General features: G+C 40.5%; 1 long non-coding RNA gene across 1 annotated transcript in view; it reads left to right on the top strand.

The window, feature by feature from the left end:
- The first annotated feature begins 293 nt into the window (after nucleotides 1-293).
- The window catches only part of LOC107700087 (uncharacterized), a 67,314-nt gene continuing 57,789 nt past the window's right edge, over nucleotides 294-9,818 (top strand). The window contains exon 1 of the long non-coding RNA XR_001635518.1: nucleotides 294-917. This is a non-coding gene — a long non-coding RNA (uncharacterized LOC107700087). The remainder of the gene's footprint in view (nucleotides 918-9,818) is intronic.

Here is a 9,818-nt window from a genome sequence, read left to right as displayed (position 1 = left end):
GCGGGCTACACGCCAGGGATTGCTGGAAATATTACGTTTCTGCCAGACAATAAGAGTTTCCTGTAACGGGAGTCTAGAGGCTGGACTCAAATCATAGGCAGCGACGCGCGCACCAAACAAACGAACGTGCCTTTTGTCCACGCGCTCAGGAGCGTGTACATTCTACTGGCGCAGCACTGAAGAACTACTGTAGCGGTAGTTGATTGATAAGGCAAGTGTTTTAAGCCCAGACAGACACGTTTTCATAAGGCACAGCTGGTTGCGCTGGCGTTAACGGGAGTCTAGAGGCTGGACTCAAATCATAGGCAGCGACGCGCGCACCAAACAAACGAACTTGCCTTTTTGTCCACGCGCTCAGGAGCGTGTACATTCTACTGGCGCAGCACTGAAGAACTACTGTAGCGGTAGTTGATTGATAAGGCAAGTGTTTTCAGCCCAGACAGACACGTTTTCATAAGGCACAGCTGGTTGCGCTGGCGTGGACTGTTTTTGCCATCATTTGTTAGACATAAGGCAGTTTATCCCCGCTTATAGCAAACAACTTCTTGGATACTGGATGGCTGTCCGAAGGGGAATAGCCTACATCGGCTGCAGGACCAAGCCAGGGTTGCCATTTGTTCACGAGTAGCATAAACGAGCTTTGTTGCGCGGTGTTTTTTACCCGGGGACAGGTGTCGTTGTGTACGTTGGGGCGGGGGTTAGTTGTTGGGGGTTTGGAAACAGTTGTCTTAAGGATGTCAGATCAGGGATCAGATCTGCACAGAGACAGGTGCGATAGAGAGCAGTAGATTTCACGCGGACCCCTCCTCTCCCCTCCTCTCCTCTCTTCTCTTTTCCTCTCAGTCATTCTGGATTATAGTCCCGAGGAGGCGAGTCATTCACAGAGAACCGGGCTCACCGTTTCCCGCGGCTGCTCGGTAAGTGTGCTGGTTTACCAAATTATAAGCTTCTGTTCTGTATTGAAGAAGTTGTTGCGGGGTTTTCCTCTCCATCTCACTATTGCGATGATGGGCTTGGTTCGGCGAGCGCCCCTGAATTGTACTGTTTTTACATATAAGGATATTAGTCTTAGAATATTGTTGTGATTTTTATATTCAGACATGATTTAGAGAATTGTTGGTTGTTCTGATTTGATCTTGTCCATGAAATTCGAGGTGTTGAAGCATACGGATGGAGGAATAGAAATTAATTATTAACAGTTGTTCACATTTTACAGTAATTGTCTTGAAAAGATTTGTGTTGACAGTAATATCACTTTACTTGCAGCATATTTGATCATTATTACAATTAGTTTGAGTTCTAAGTTATGACATTTATTTTAGCAAATGCTAGTCTTAAAATTGTATTTCTCTTGTATGCCTCGATTTATTATTTTAATGTAGCTTTTTGCTCTCAGGTCGACTGCGTTTGTGCAGTCTTTTACAAGTGGATAAGTGCATTTCTCAAAACTGAGTGTACTTTCTCCAAACTCTTCACACAGTTTTCTTTTGTAACTTGATCTCAAATGCACTTAAATCCCCTAAACAAATGAACTCATTCTGCCATAACCTGACTAACATTCACACTCATCAAAACACTGAGAATTTCAAGGTCTTTTTTTAAAAAACAGAAACCAGGAGTCTTTTGTAAAACAAGAACGACACTTTGTTGCATGCAGCAGTACAAGAAAAAAACACACAAATTTTATGCTTCAGCATGCCTTACTTTTTGCATGTGGTAATTCCACTAAAAAAATGTAGCTCTGATACTGTAAAACAAAAACAAGCATCTGCGCATATCTGTGCAACACATCCACCTTTAATCCAATAGACTGGCACCAATATGGAAACATAATGCATCTATATCACTCTGAATGCCTTCTGTGTTGATCCTAGAAAAATGTTTACATGACATTTCAAAGATGGGCTCTTTTGAATTGATGATAGCAAAATTGACAGCAAAATGTTGTCAGCTCAAAGGGAAATCATGTGGTTGGCCTGTTTTTCCTTTCTGTACAAAAAGATAGCAGATTCTTGAACTTGCTCTTGTTCTTGCAACTTGTGAATATTTTTGAGACAGTTTTGAGAATGTGTAGACTCATATCGTGGTTGTCTGAGTGAGAAAAGATTTCATGAATTTTGAATGATGTGGTCATTGAATGCAGTAACAAAATGATTTATAGTTTAGTCTGCAGGCTTTTCTGTTGTGCTGACTGTTTGAAGACTTTTAAAAATGCACTATATTTAGAAATGCAATTATGACTAAAACCAGTTGTAAAAACTGTGAACGGTAGCTGTTAAATGGAACGTAAATCTAGGTTTCATTGTTCTTTCCTCATTCACCCTGTTTCTCATGAACTGACATTTAGAGCTGCACTCTTAAAAATAAAGGTTCCAATTACAACCAGAAGGATATTACTGTCAGATTTCATAGCAGGACCTATTTAAGTTTCACAGAGAGCTATTTAATCTGTAGTTCTTTAGGAAGCCTATGTTCTTTCTCTATGAGCTTTTAGAACCCACACACCAGCACACTGATCTGAAAACCCTATAATAAAACATCAAGAGCTCTTTTAGTCTACAAAGAACCACATAGCTCATTTACAGTCGAATACAGTTCTTGATAGGCACCTTGAATCTAAGAGAGTGTGGTTGGTGTTTATGCGTGTTTGTTTTACTTGCCATATCATCCAGGTGTTTGACCATACACCCATTTAACAGCTGTTCATTTTCCACCAACTAAATGGGTCGCATTGTGTCAGAATAGTATTTTTTTATCTTCCTTTCTCAAAATGAGGGTGAATTTTCATGAATGGCTGGTTCTTCAGCACCGGTCCGTCTGCTGCTTTGCTGTGAGACACGGTTTTTGTCATAGTCTCCCTGTTTCAAATTCAAATAGCCATTGCGCTGTCTTTTGTTATCCTTTAAGGTTTGTGGACTGGAAAAAGAGAAAGAAGGAGTGAAGTCCCTAAGGGTGAGAGCTTTTTAAAAAACCCGGGAGAGAGAGCAGATGAGAAAGGAGTTGAAAAGTGGAGACAATGTCCGTTAGTGAAGGAAAGGTAAGATGTGGATAGGATAGCAGCCTGCTTTCTCCACCAACAACTCTGGCTTATTGGACAGGAATTGTTCTTTTGAGGCAAAAACTCAATTTTCTCACTGTCTACATGACTAAAGGTCTCAAGCACGATAACAGTCATTAGAGCTGTTCAGTTTTTGCATTGTTAATTGGGTTATCATCATCCATCTTCTTTGTTTGGTTTCAGTCCAGTTTAAGCGCTCACATTTTTTTCATTTCGACAGTCCCTGAGGCCCATGATTCATGACTGAGGGTGGCATTTGTGTGAGAGTTCCATTGACCTCTTTGAGCACACATACAAAACCGCTCATTACACACTAAATTATCATTAGCACCACAGCACACAATGTGTGAAGTGCACAGGAAGTGTACAACTCGGAATAGATTGGTTTCAGTGTTCCCTTTTTAACTTCAATTGTTGCGCTGCACAGTTTTTTTATGAGCAAGAAATGAAGCAGTCACTTGCTCTGTAGTTGGGTCAATGATGTATAAGAGTGCCCATGATCTTTAAAAATCTAGTTTAAAACATTTCAGTTCAGCAGGTTCTTAGAAGTGTGCTCTTTGTATGCATTTAAAAACTTAAAAACACTTTGATACTATTTTCAAGAAAAGCTTCCGTTTGATAATGTCAAGTGGTATAACCATTAAGTAGAAAAAAAAAAGATGATTCCGTACAATACATGTGAGGGTACACATCCATTACTTTCCAAAAAAGTTTTTAAATATTCTTTTAAAGGTGGTTGGAATTTTAATAAATAAATTAAAGTATATACATTTGAAATTGACTTCTTATCGACCTTGCCACATAGTCTATGAAATAATTTCCTGTTAAATGTTGTTGTTTTTTTCTTTCTGCAAGTTGGTTGGACCACAAGATTTTTTTTTCAAAGAAATAGTAATATAATATTTGGAATATTTTCTAATTATTTTCCAATGGAGATTTTTTTATTTTATAGAATTTCACCCTAACATTTTAGCCTGTATGCCCCCAAAAAAGGAATCATAAGTTCAACAAAATTATTTTTTTTCATTCAGAAATTAAAAACTTGCTTATTATAAAATAGGTGTATTCAAGTGGTTGTATGTGTGGGAGAAGAATTTTTAATGTATTTTTGAATAAACCGATAGGACAAAAAGTTAGTCATGTTATTGACCCAGTTATGTTTCTGTTCTTGTTCTCAACAACTTCAATTCTTCTGCTGCCGTTGTTTTTTTTGTATGTCTTTAATAAACTTTACATCTTAACAGGCTGTTCAGCGGAGCCGTTCTAATCCACAGCAAACACATAGCTGTTTTATTACCAGCCTTAGGTTGAGATGTGCAACTTTCCCAACATGCAGTGAGCTCGAGCAAACATCCTGCTGATTTTACTGGGATGTAATTCGAAGGATATTCAAAAATGTGATTGGGAGGGATTAGAAGAGGAGGATGAAGGGAAATAGAGAGGGTGTTCCAAGTTTTCTTGAATAGGTGCCCTGTTCAAGTTAGCCCTTTCCCCCCAACAGCCGCACTTCACCCCTCAGTGCAAGTGTTGAGGCCAGTGTGCCGAGGGAACAGGTGCTGTGGGCACAGGGGGCACATGCACGGTCAAGCACACATGCACGCTCGCAGTTGCCCTTGGGGTTTTGCATCACCTGCGGCTGCTTAACCCCCCCACGGCCCCTTTGTAGGGCGGTCCTTTCTCGGAGGGGAGCCGTTCACTCGCACTCCCCAATGCAGGGCCCCTTAACTCCCTCCATGTCATTTGTGTCCTCTTTATCGGTCTTTTACTGTCGCCCGGTTTCCTTCCCTTTTCTTTTTTCCTTTTGTCAGCCCTCAATTTCTCCATATCTCAAACCGTCCCTTTCGTCGTCCCTCCCTTTTTGGCACAGCGCTTGCTCTTTCTTTCTCTCCCTATGGCTTTCTGTCTCTCCCTCACTCTTGTCTTGATGTCAGACCCTTCCAGACAGAGTGCTTTCTCTCAGTGTGCTGTCAGGCTAAAGGACACTGCCCACTGGGGCTCTGAAAGGAACAAATTGACCGGAACAATGTTCTCACTTAGCATGTAGAGCTTGCTGAAAGAAGGTGAGCAGCACGCTGGGCCTGCACAAAAACCGCAAGTTGTGATGCCCACCTGATCTTTCACCAGCCTGGTCTCACAATTCCCTGTTTTCCCATCACATGTTTATGCCTGTTGAAGGTTAGTATAGAAGTTGAAGTGAGGGAGCAATAAACGCATTAACCAGTGACCTCTAAAAACCTTATTTCCCATGATTCTTCTGACCCTGGAGGGCTAACCCTTCTCCTGACCTGCTATAAGGTGGTGCTGCAGGTCATGGCTCCTCCCATTAAAATCTAATGGAGCTTCTCTTCCATTCCCCCTCAGCGAAGATCCCTTCTCCCTGCAGTTTAATCACACATTCAGCCTCTATCTTTCATTTTGTTATTTTTCTCTTCTGCTCTGTTTCTGATTTTTCACTTCTTTCAAGTGGAGCAAAATAAGTGAGTTTAGAATTTACACTGCAAAAACAATAATTAGGTGAGTGTGGACATTGTTACTTAGTCTGATGAAGGTGTTTCCTTTTCCTTTTCCTTTCATTCTTTTCTTTTTCTAATTATCCTTTGTCCATTTATTTCCTTTTCTCCCTTTTTCTTTTTGTCTTTTTTGCTGTCTTTTTCTTTTACTTCCGTTCTTTGTGTCCTTTTTTCCATTTGTTTATTTTGCTTTCCATCCCTTCCTTTTACTTCTTCTTTCTTTGACTTCTCCCTCCTTTTCATTTCCTTGTTCTTTGTCCTTTGTTTCTATTCCTTCCCTTCCCTTCCCTTCCCTCTTTCCTCCTTTTCCTATTACTTCTACTTCCTTTTAATTTCCCTCTCCATTTCCTTCAGGTTTTTTAATTCCTTTTTCTTTTCTTTTGCTTTCTCATTTCCTTCTTTTCCCCATTCCCTTTTATTCTCATCCCACCCTTCTCTTTTTGTCCAAGCTGTTTTTACAGTTGTTGTATAAGCTACATAAATACACCTCTATGCATAAACATCAGGCAGGATATCAGAGATTGAAAGAGTTTTGTGTGCGGGGGGTTGTGTGTGACTCTTTCAGAACACAGAGAGAGCTGTGAAAGGAGATGCTGAATGCGATTCTAGGCCTTCGGCTGAGAGAACGAGGTGATGAGAAAAGATGGTGGGCGACAGGAGATTGTTAGCCTGCATGGGCGTGAATAAACCGAGTGTGTGTGAGAGAGACAGACAGAGGATGTGTGAGAGGGTAAGAAAGTGTCAAATAGAAAAAACTAGATTGTATGTGTGTGAATGTGTTTCACTGCTGCCTTTCTCATTCTCTGAGGCCCAGTCACATCTCTCTCACGCATTGGTGGCAGAAAGATTTGTTAATGAGGGGAGATGCTAACAAGAGGCAACAATGAGGAACTGGGAAAAACACTGCCAGTCAGAGAAGAAAGAGAGTCGATGGGACTGTAACCCATACACTCACACAAGACCTGTTTACACCTGATATTACCATTCATTTCTGGTGATCCAATCACAAGTGGTCAAATGAGACATATCAGTGTTTACACCTGTTTTTTTATTTGCATCTCAAATGTGTCTCCCGTGACCACTTGTGATTGGATTTCAAGGGAGGGTCTCTAATTTTGTGACTTTTGTCACTTGACTCACTTCTTATGCTAGTGTATTGCTGCATGTTGATAAAGGGTATAAAAACGATTGCTTTCAAATATGCAACATATATTGGTCTGAATTTCAGATGAATGCTTTGCGTGATATTTATGTGTTGCTGCATGTTGATGTCAGTCAAACCAGAGAAGTTCTGTGAATCTTTATGGATGTATACAAATGGGCATTCCCAGTTTTTTTGTGTAGGACGAACGATTTATTTTAAACCCTTAGTTTTACATTTTTATGATTAATTATTAGCTTTTCATCAACTTGTGAACCCCCTGCAGTTCCCTCATGATTCTTAGGGGTTTGCAAACCACTGTTTAAGAGCAGGCTTTGATTGACAGGTGAATGGCCAGTCCTTCACTACTGTCCAGGTCGATTTGCACTACAAATACAATAGGACCACAAGCTTTCGACTACCTCCAAATGTGGTTTGAATCAGATCACAAATATTTAGGACTTTGTTTAAACCTATATTTATCACTGTACCCCTCATTCGAGATTTATCTTAACACCAGGTCATATTAAACAGATTTACACACACTAAATCTTTTTTTTTTTCTTCATCTCACCTCAGGCTACATCTGTCTATCACTCTCTTGATCTCACCTACACACACATGCACACACACTCAAACACAAAAATCCTCACATTGTTGCTTGGTGTTTTTGGCTGGCGCTGCTCTGCAGCTGGTGTGAGAACACAGTCTCTCAGGTAGACAGGAAGTGTGCGTGTTGATGAGGAGGATGAAGCCATAGATGACTCACTGAGCCTCTGAGGACGCATTCCCGCTTTTCTGTGGTTAAAAACACCTGAGGATGTTCGTTTTACAGCATCTCTTTGTCCCTACAGAGGTGATTTTACCCAGAACACAATTCTGTCTTTCCTCTAAACTGGAAATCTGGCAGAGCTGGCAGAGCAGAGCTAGGCAGAGCTGTTTGCACAGTCCAGCGCCACTGTTAGATGTTTAACCATCTCTGTGTTTATGGACTTTACTTTTCCTCCAATTCTCTCTTTTCTGTCTCTGTCCAAGCGGCTCGTTCACAGTCTCAAGGTAATTAACAGCTTACCGCATTCTGTGACCCGCAGGACGCAATCATGCATGAGCGAGGGAGAGACACTGAACAAAGTAGCCCTGAAATGAATGTGGGGCTCAAGATGGGAAAGGGAGAAAGAGGGAGAGGGCAAAGGACAGAGGGCAGGAGGAGAGATGCCAGACAGTGAGGTAATCCTGAGAGCGGATGAGAAAAACGAGCAAGAGATGGGACTCTGGAGAGGGATTGTTGGTGTTTAACGGACAGGCGGGATGCTGGCGGCCGAAAAACATTTAAATCAAGAACTCCGAGGAACCAATTAATGTATAGAAACCTCTGAGTTCCTGCACAAATCAGCTCACCGAGCCAAACAGAACCCATGCTGTGGAGTGCATCTGGTGACTACCTCTCTCTCTTTGGGTGAACCTCACAAAAACGTGTCACAAACAACAGTAAGAAAATAAGAAGTTATACTCTGCCTAAGAAAAATTAGGTGTATTTTTGTACCGTCAAAATCTGTGACATTATTTTTATTACATTTAAGCACATTTTCCCTCCAAATTCTCATTACTCTTAATGATGGCTCTCATTAAATTCTCATTACTGTAATACTGTATTTTTTTTGCTCTTTATGTTTTCCATCTTAAAACAATCAATACATTATTTTAGAAATATATATTCTATATAAAACGCCCACGCATCCACACACATATGCACACACACACTTATTTATATATTATATAAGTAGGTATGACAGGAGTATACTATGGTAGGAATAACAAGTATACTATGACAGGAATACTGTTTATCTCTCAAAAGCTTGTAAGACTGACTTTCATAAAGTCAAATGGATTTCAAAAGACATGAGCTATAAGATTGCATTACGTAGACTGTTTTCATTTTCTTTTGGTGAACTATGCTTTAATGCATCAATCATATTGCAATTAGTTTTACTTGATTTTTCGTTATAGTGTCGTTAAATTCTTATATAGATTCATCTCTCTCTGACTGTCTCTGCATGTCCAATAAAGCTGTATTGGCATGACTGCTTCAATACAGTACAATGTAGAGCTATTCATGACTTTAACTACAGACATAATAGTGTACCAGCAGATCGTAGATTCGTAGTGATTGGAGCTTATGGAGGGTGAAAGAGAACACTTAATATTGAACCAGATATGAAAAGATATCACTCTTTTGCTGTGTGTATGTGTGTGTGTGTGTGGCGGAGGCCATCTGGAGGCAACAGGTCTAGTGTCAGCGGGCAGTTGCTGTAACACAGTCTGGTATTCTCTTGGGATGATGTCAGACACACACACACACACACACACACACACACACACACACACACACAGAGACACGATACGAATCAATCTGGTGTTCAGCTGAAACACCCTGACAAAAAGCCAGAAATCTTTGATGTTGAGTGTCCTCGCTTGTTAAGAGCACTTCTCCATGCGGGGAAAACGTACAACAATTTTGGGCTTGTGCATGTAAACAGAAGAGAGAGAAAATAGAAAGAGGGAGCTCTCATCCGTTTCATTAGGGAGTACAATTCTTGGTTTCAGATGACAATTTGCTAATGTATTTCAAATCAATTGCAGCACATTCATAGTGATGGATTTTGCTCTCTAGTAAAGAGGAATAATGCTAATCAGTTTCTGTAGCCTTTGTGTGTGTGTGTATGTGTCATGGCATATTTGTATTTGTATGTAAATGTTTTTCACCTTGGTGTGCTCATAAGGACCTGAATGGATTTGTGTTTGAATCGTTTAGTGAGACAGGAGCCTGACTGCTCACCCCGCTGTCAGGCTTCTGCATTTCCTCTCCTCTCAATTCCCCCATGTGAATATTGATACCCCCTTTCAAGCCTTTTAATAACTTGTTTTTGTGGTCAGCATCAGAGGCGGATGGCATTTCTGTGTCAGGCTGAATAGAGAGACAGAGAGGGAGAAAGAATGACAGATTTTCTGAGTTTGAGCTGTGAAGCTTAGCTCAGCTGTTAAAGGGGTCATATGATGCTGCTAAAAAGAACATCATTTTGTGTATTTGGTGTAATGAAATGTGTTTATG

The sequence above is a fragment of the Sinocyclocheilus anshuiensis genome, unplaced genomic scaffold (assembly GCF_001515605.1).
Source record: "Sinocyclocheilus anshuiensis isolate Anshui unplaced genomic scaffold, SAMN03320099.WGS_v1.1 scaffold477, whole genome shotgun sequence".
In the NCBI taxonomy this organism is placed as follows: Eukaryota; Metazoa; Chordata; class Actinopteri; order Cypriniformes; family Cyprinidae; genus Sinocyclocheilus; species Sinocyclocheilus anshuiensis.
Note: the sequence above shows the minus strand (reverse complement) of the source record. Positions and strands in the feature narration are given on the sequence as shown.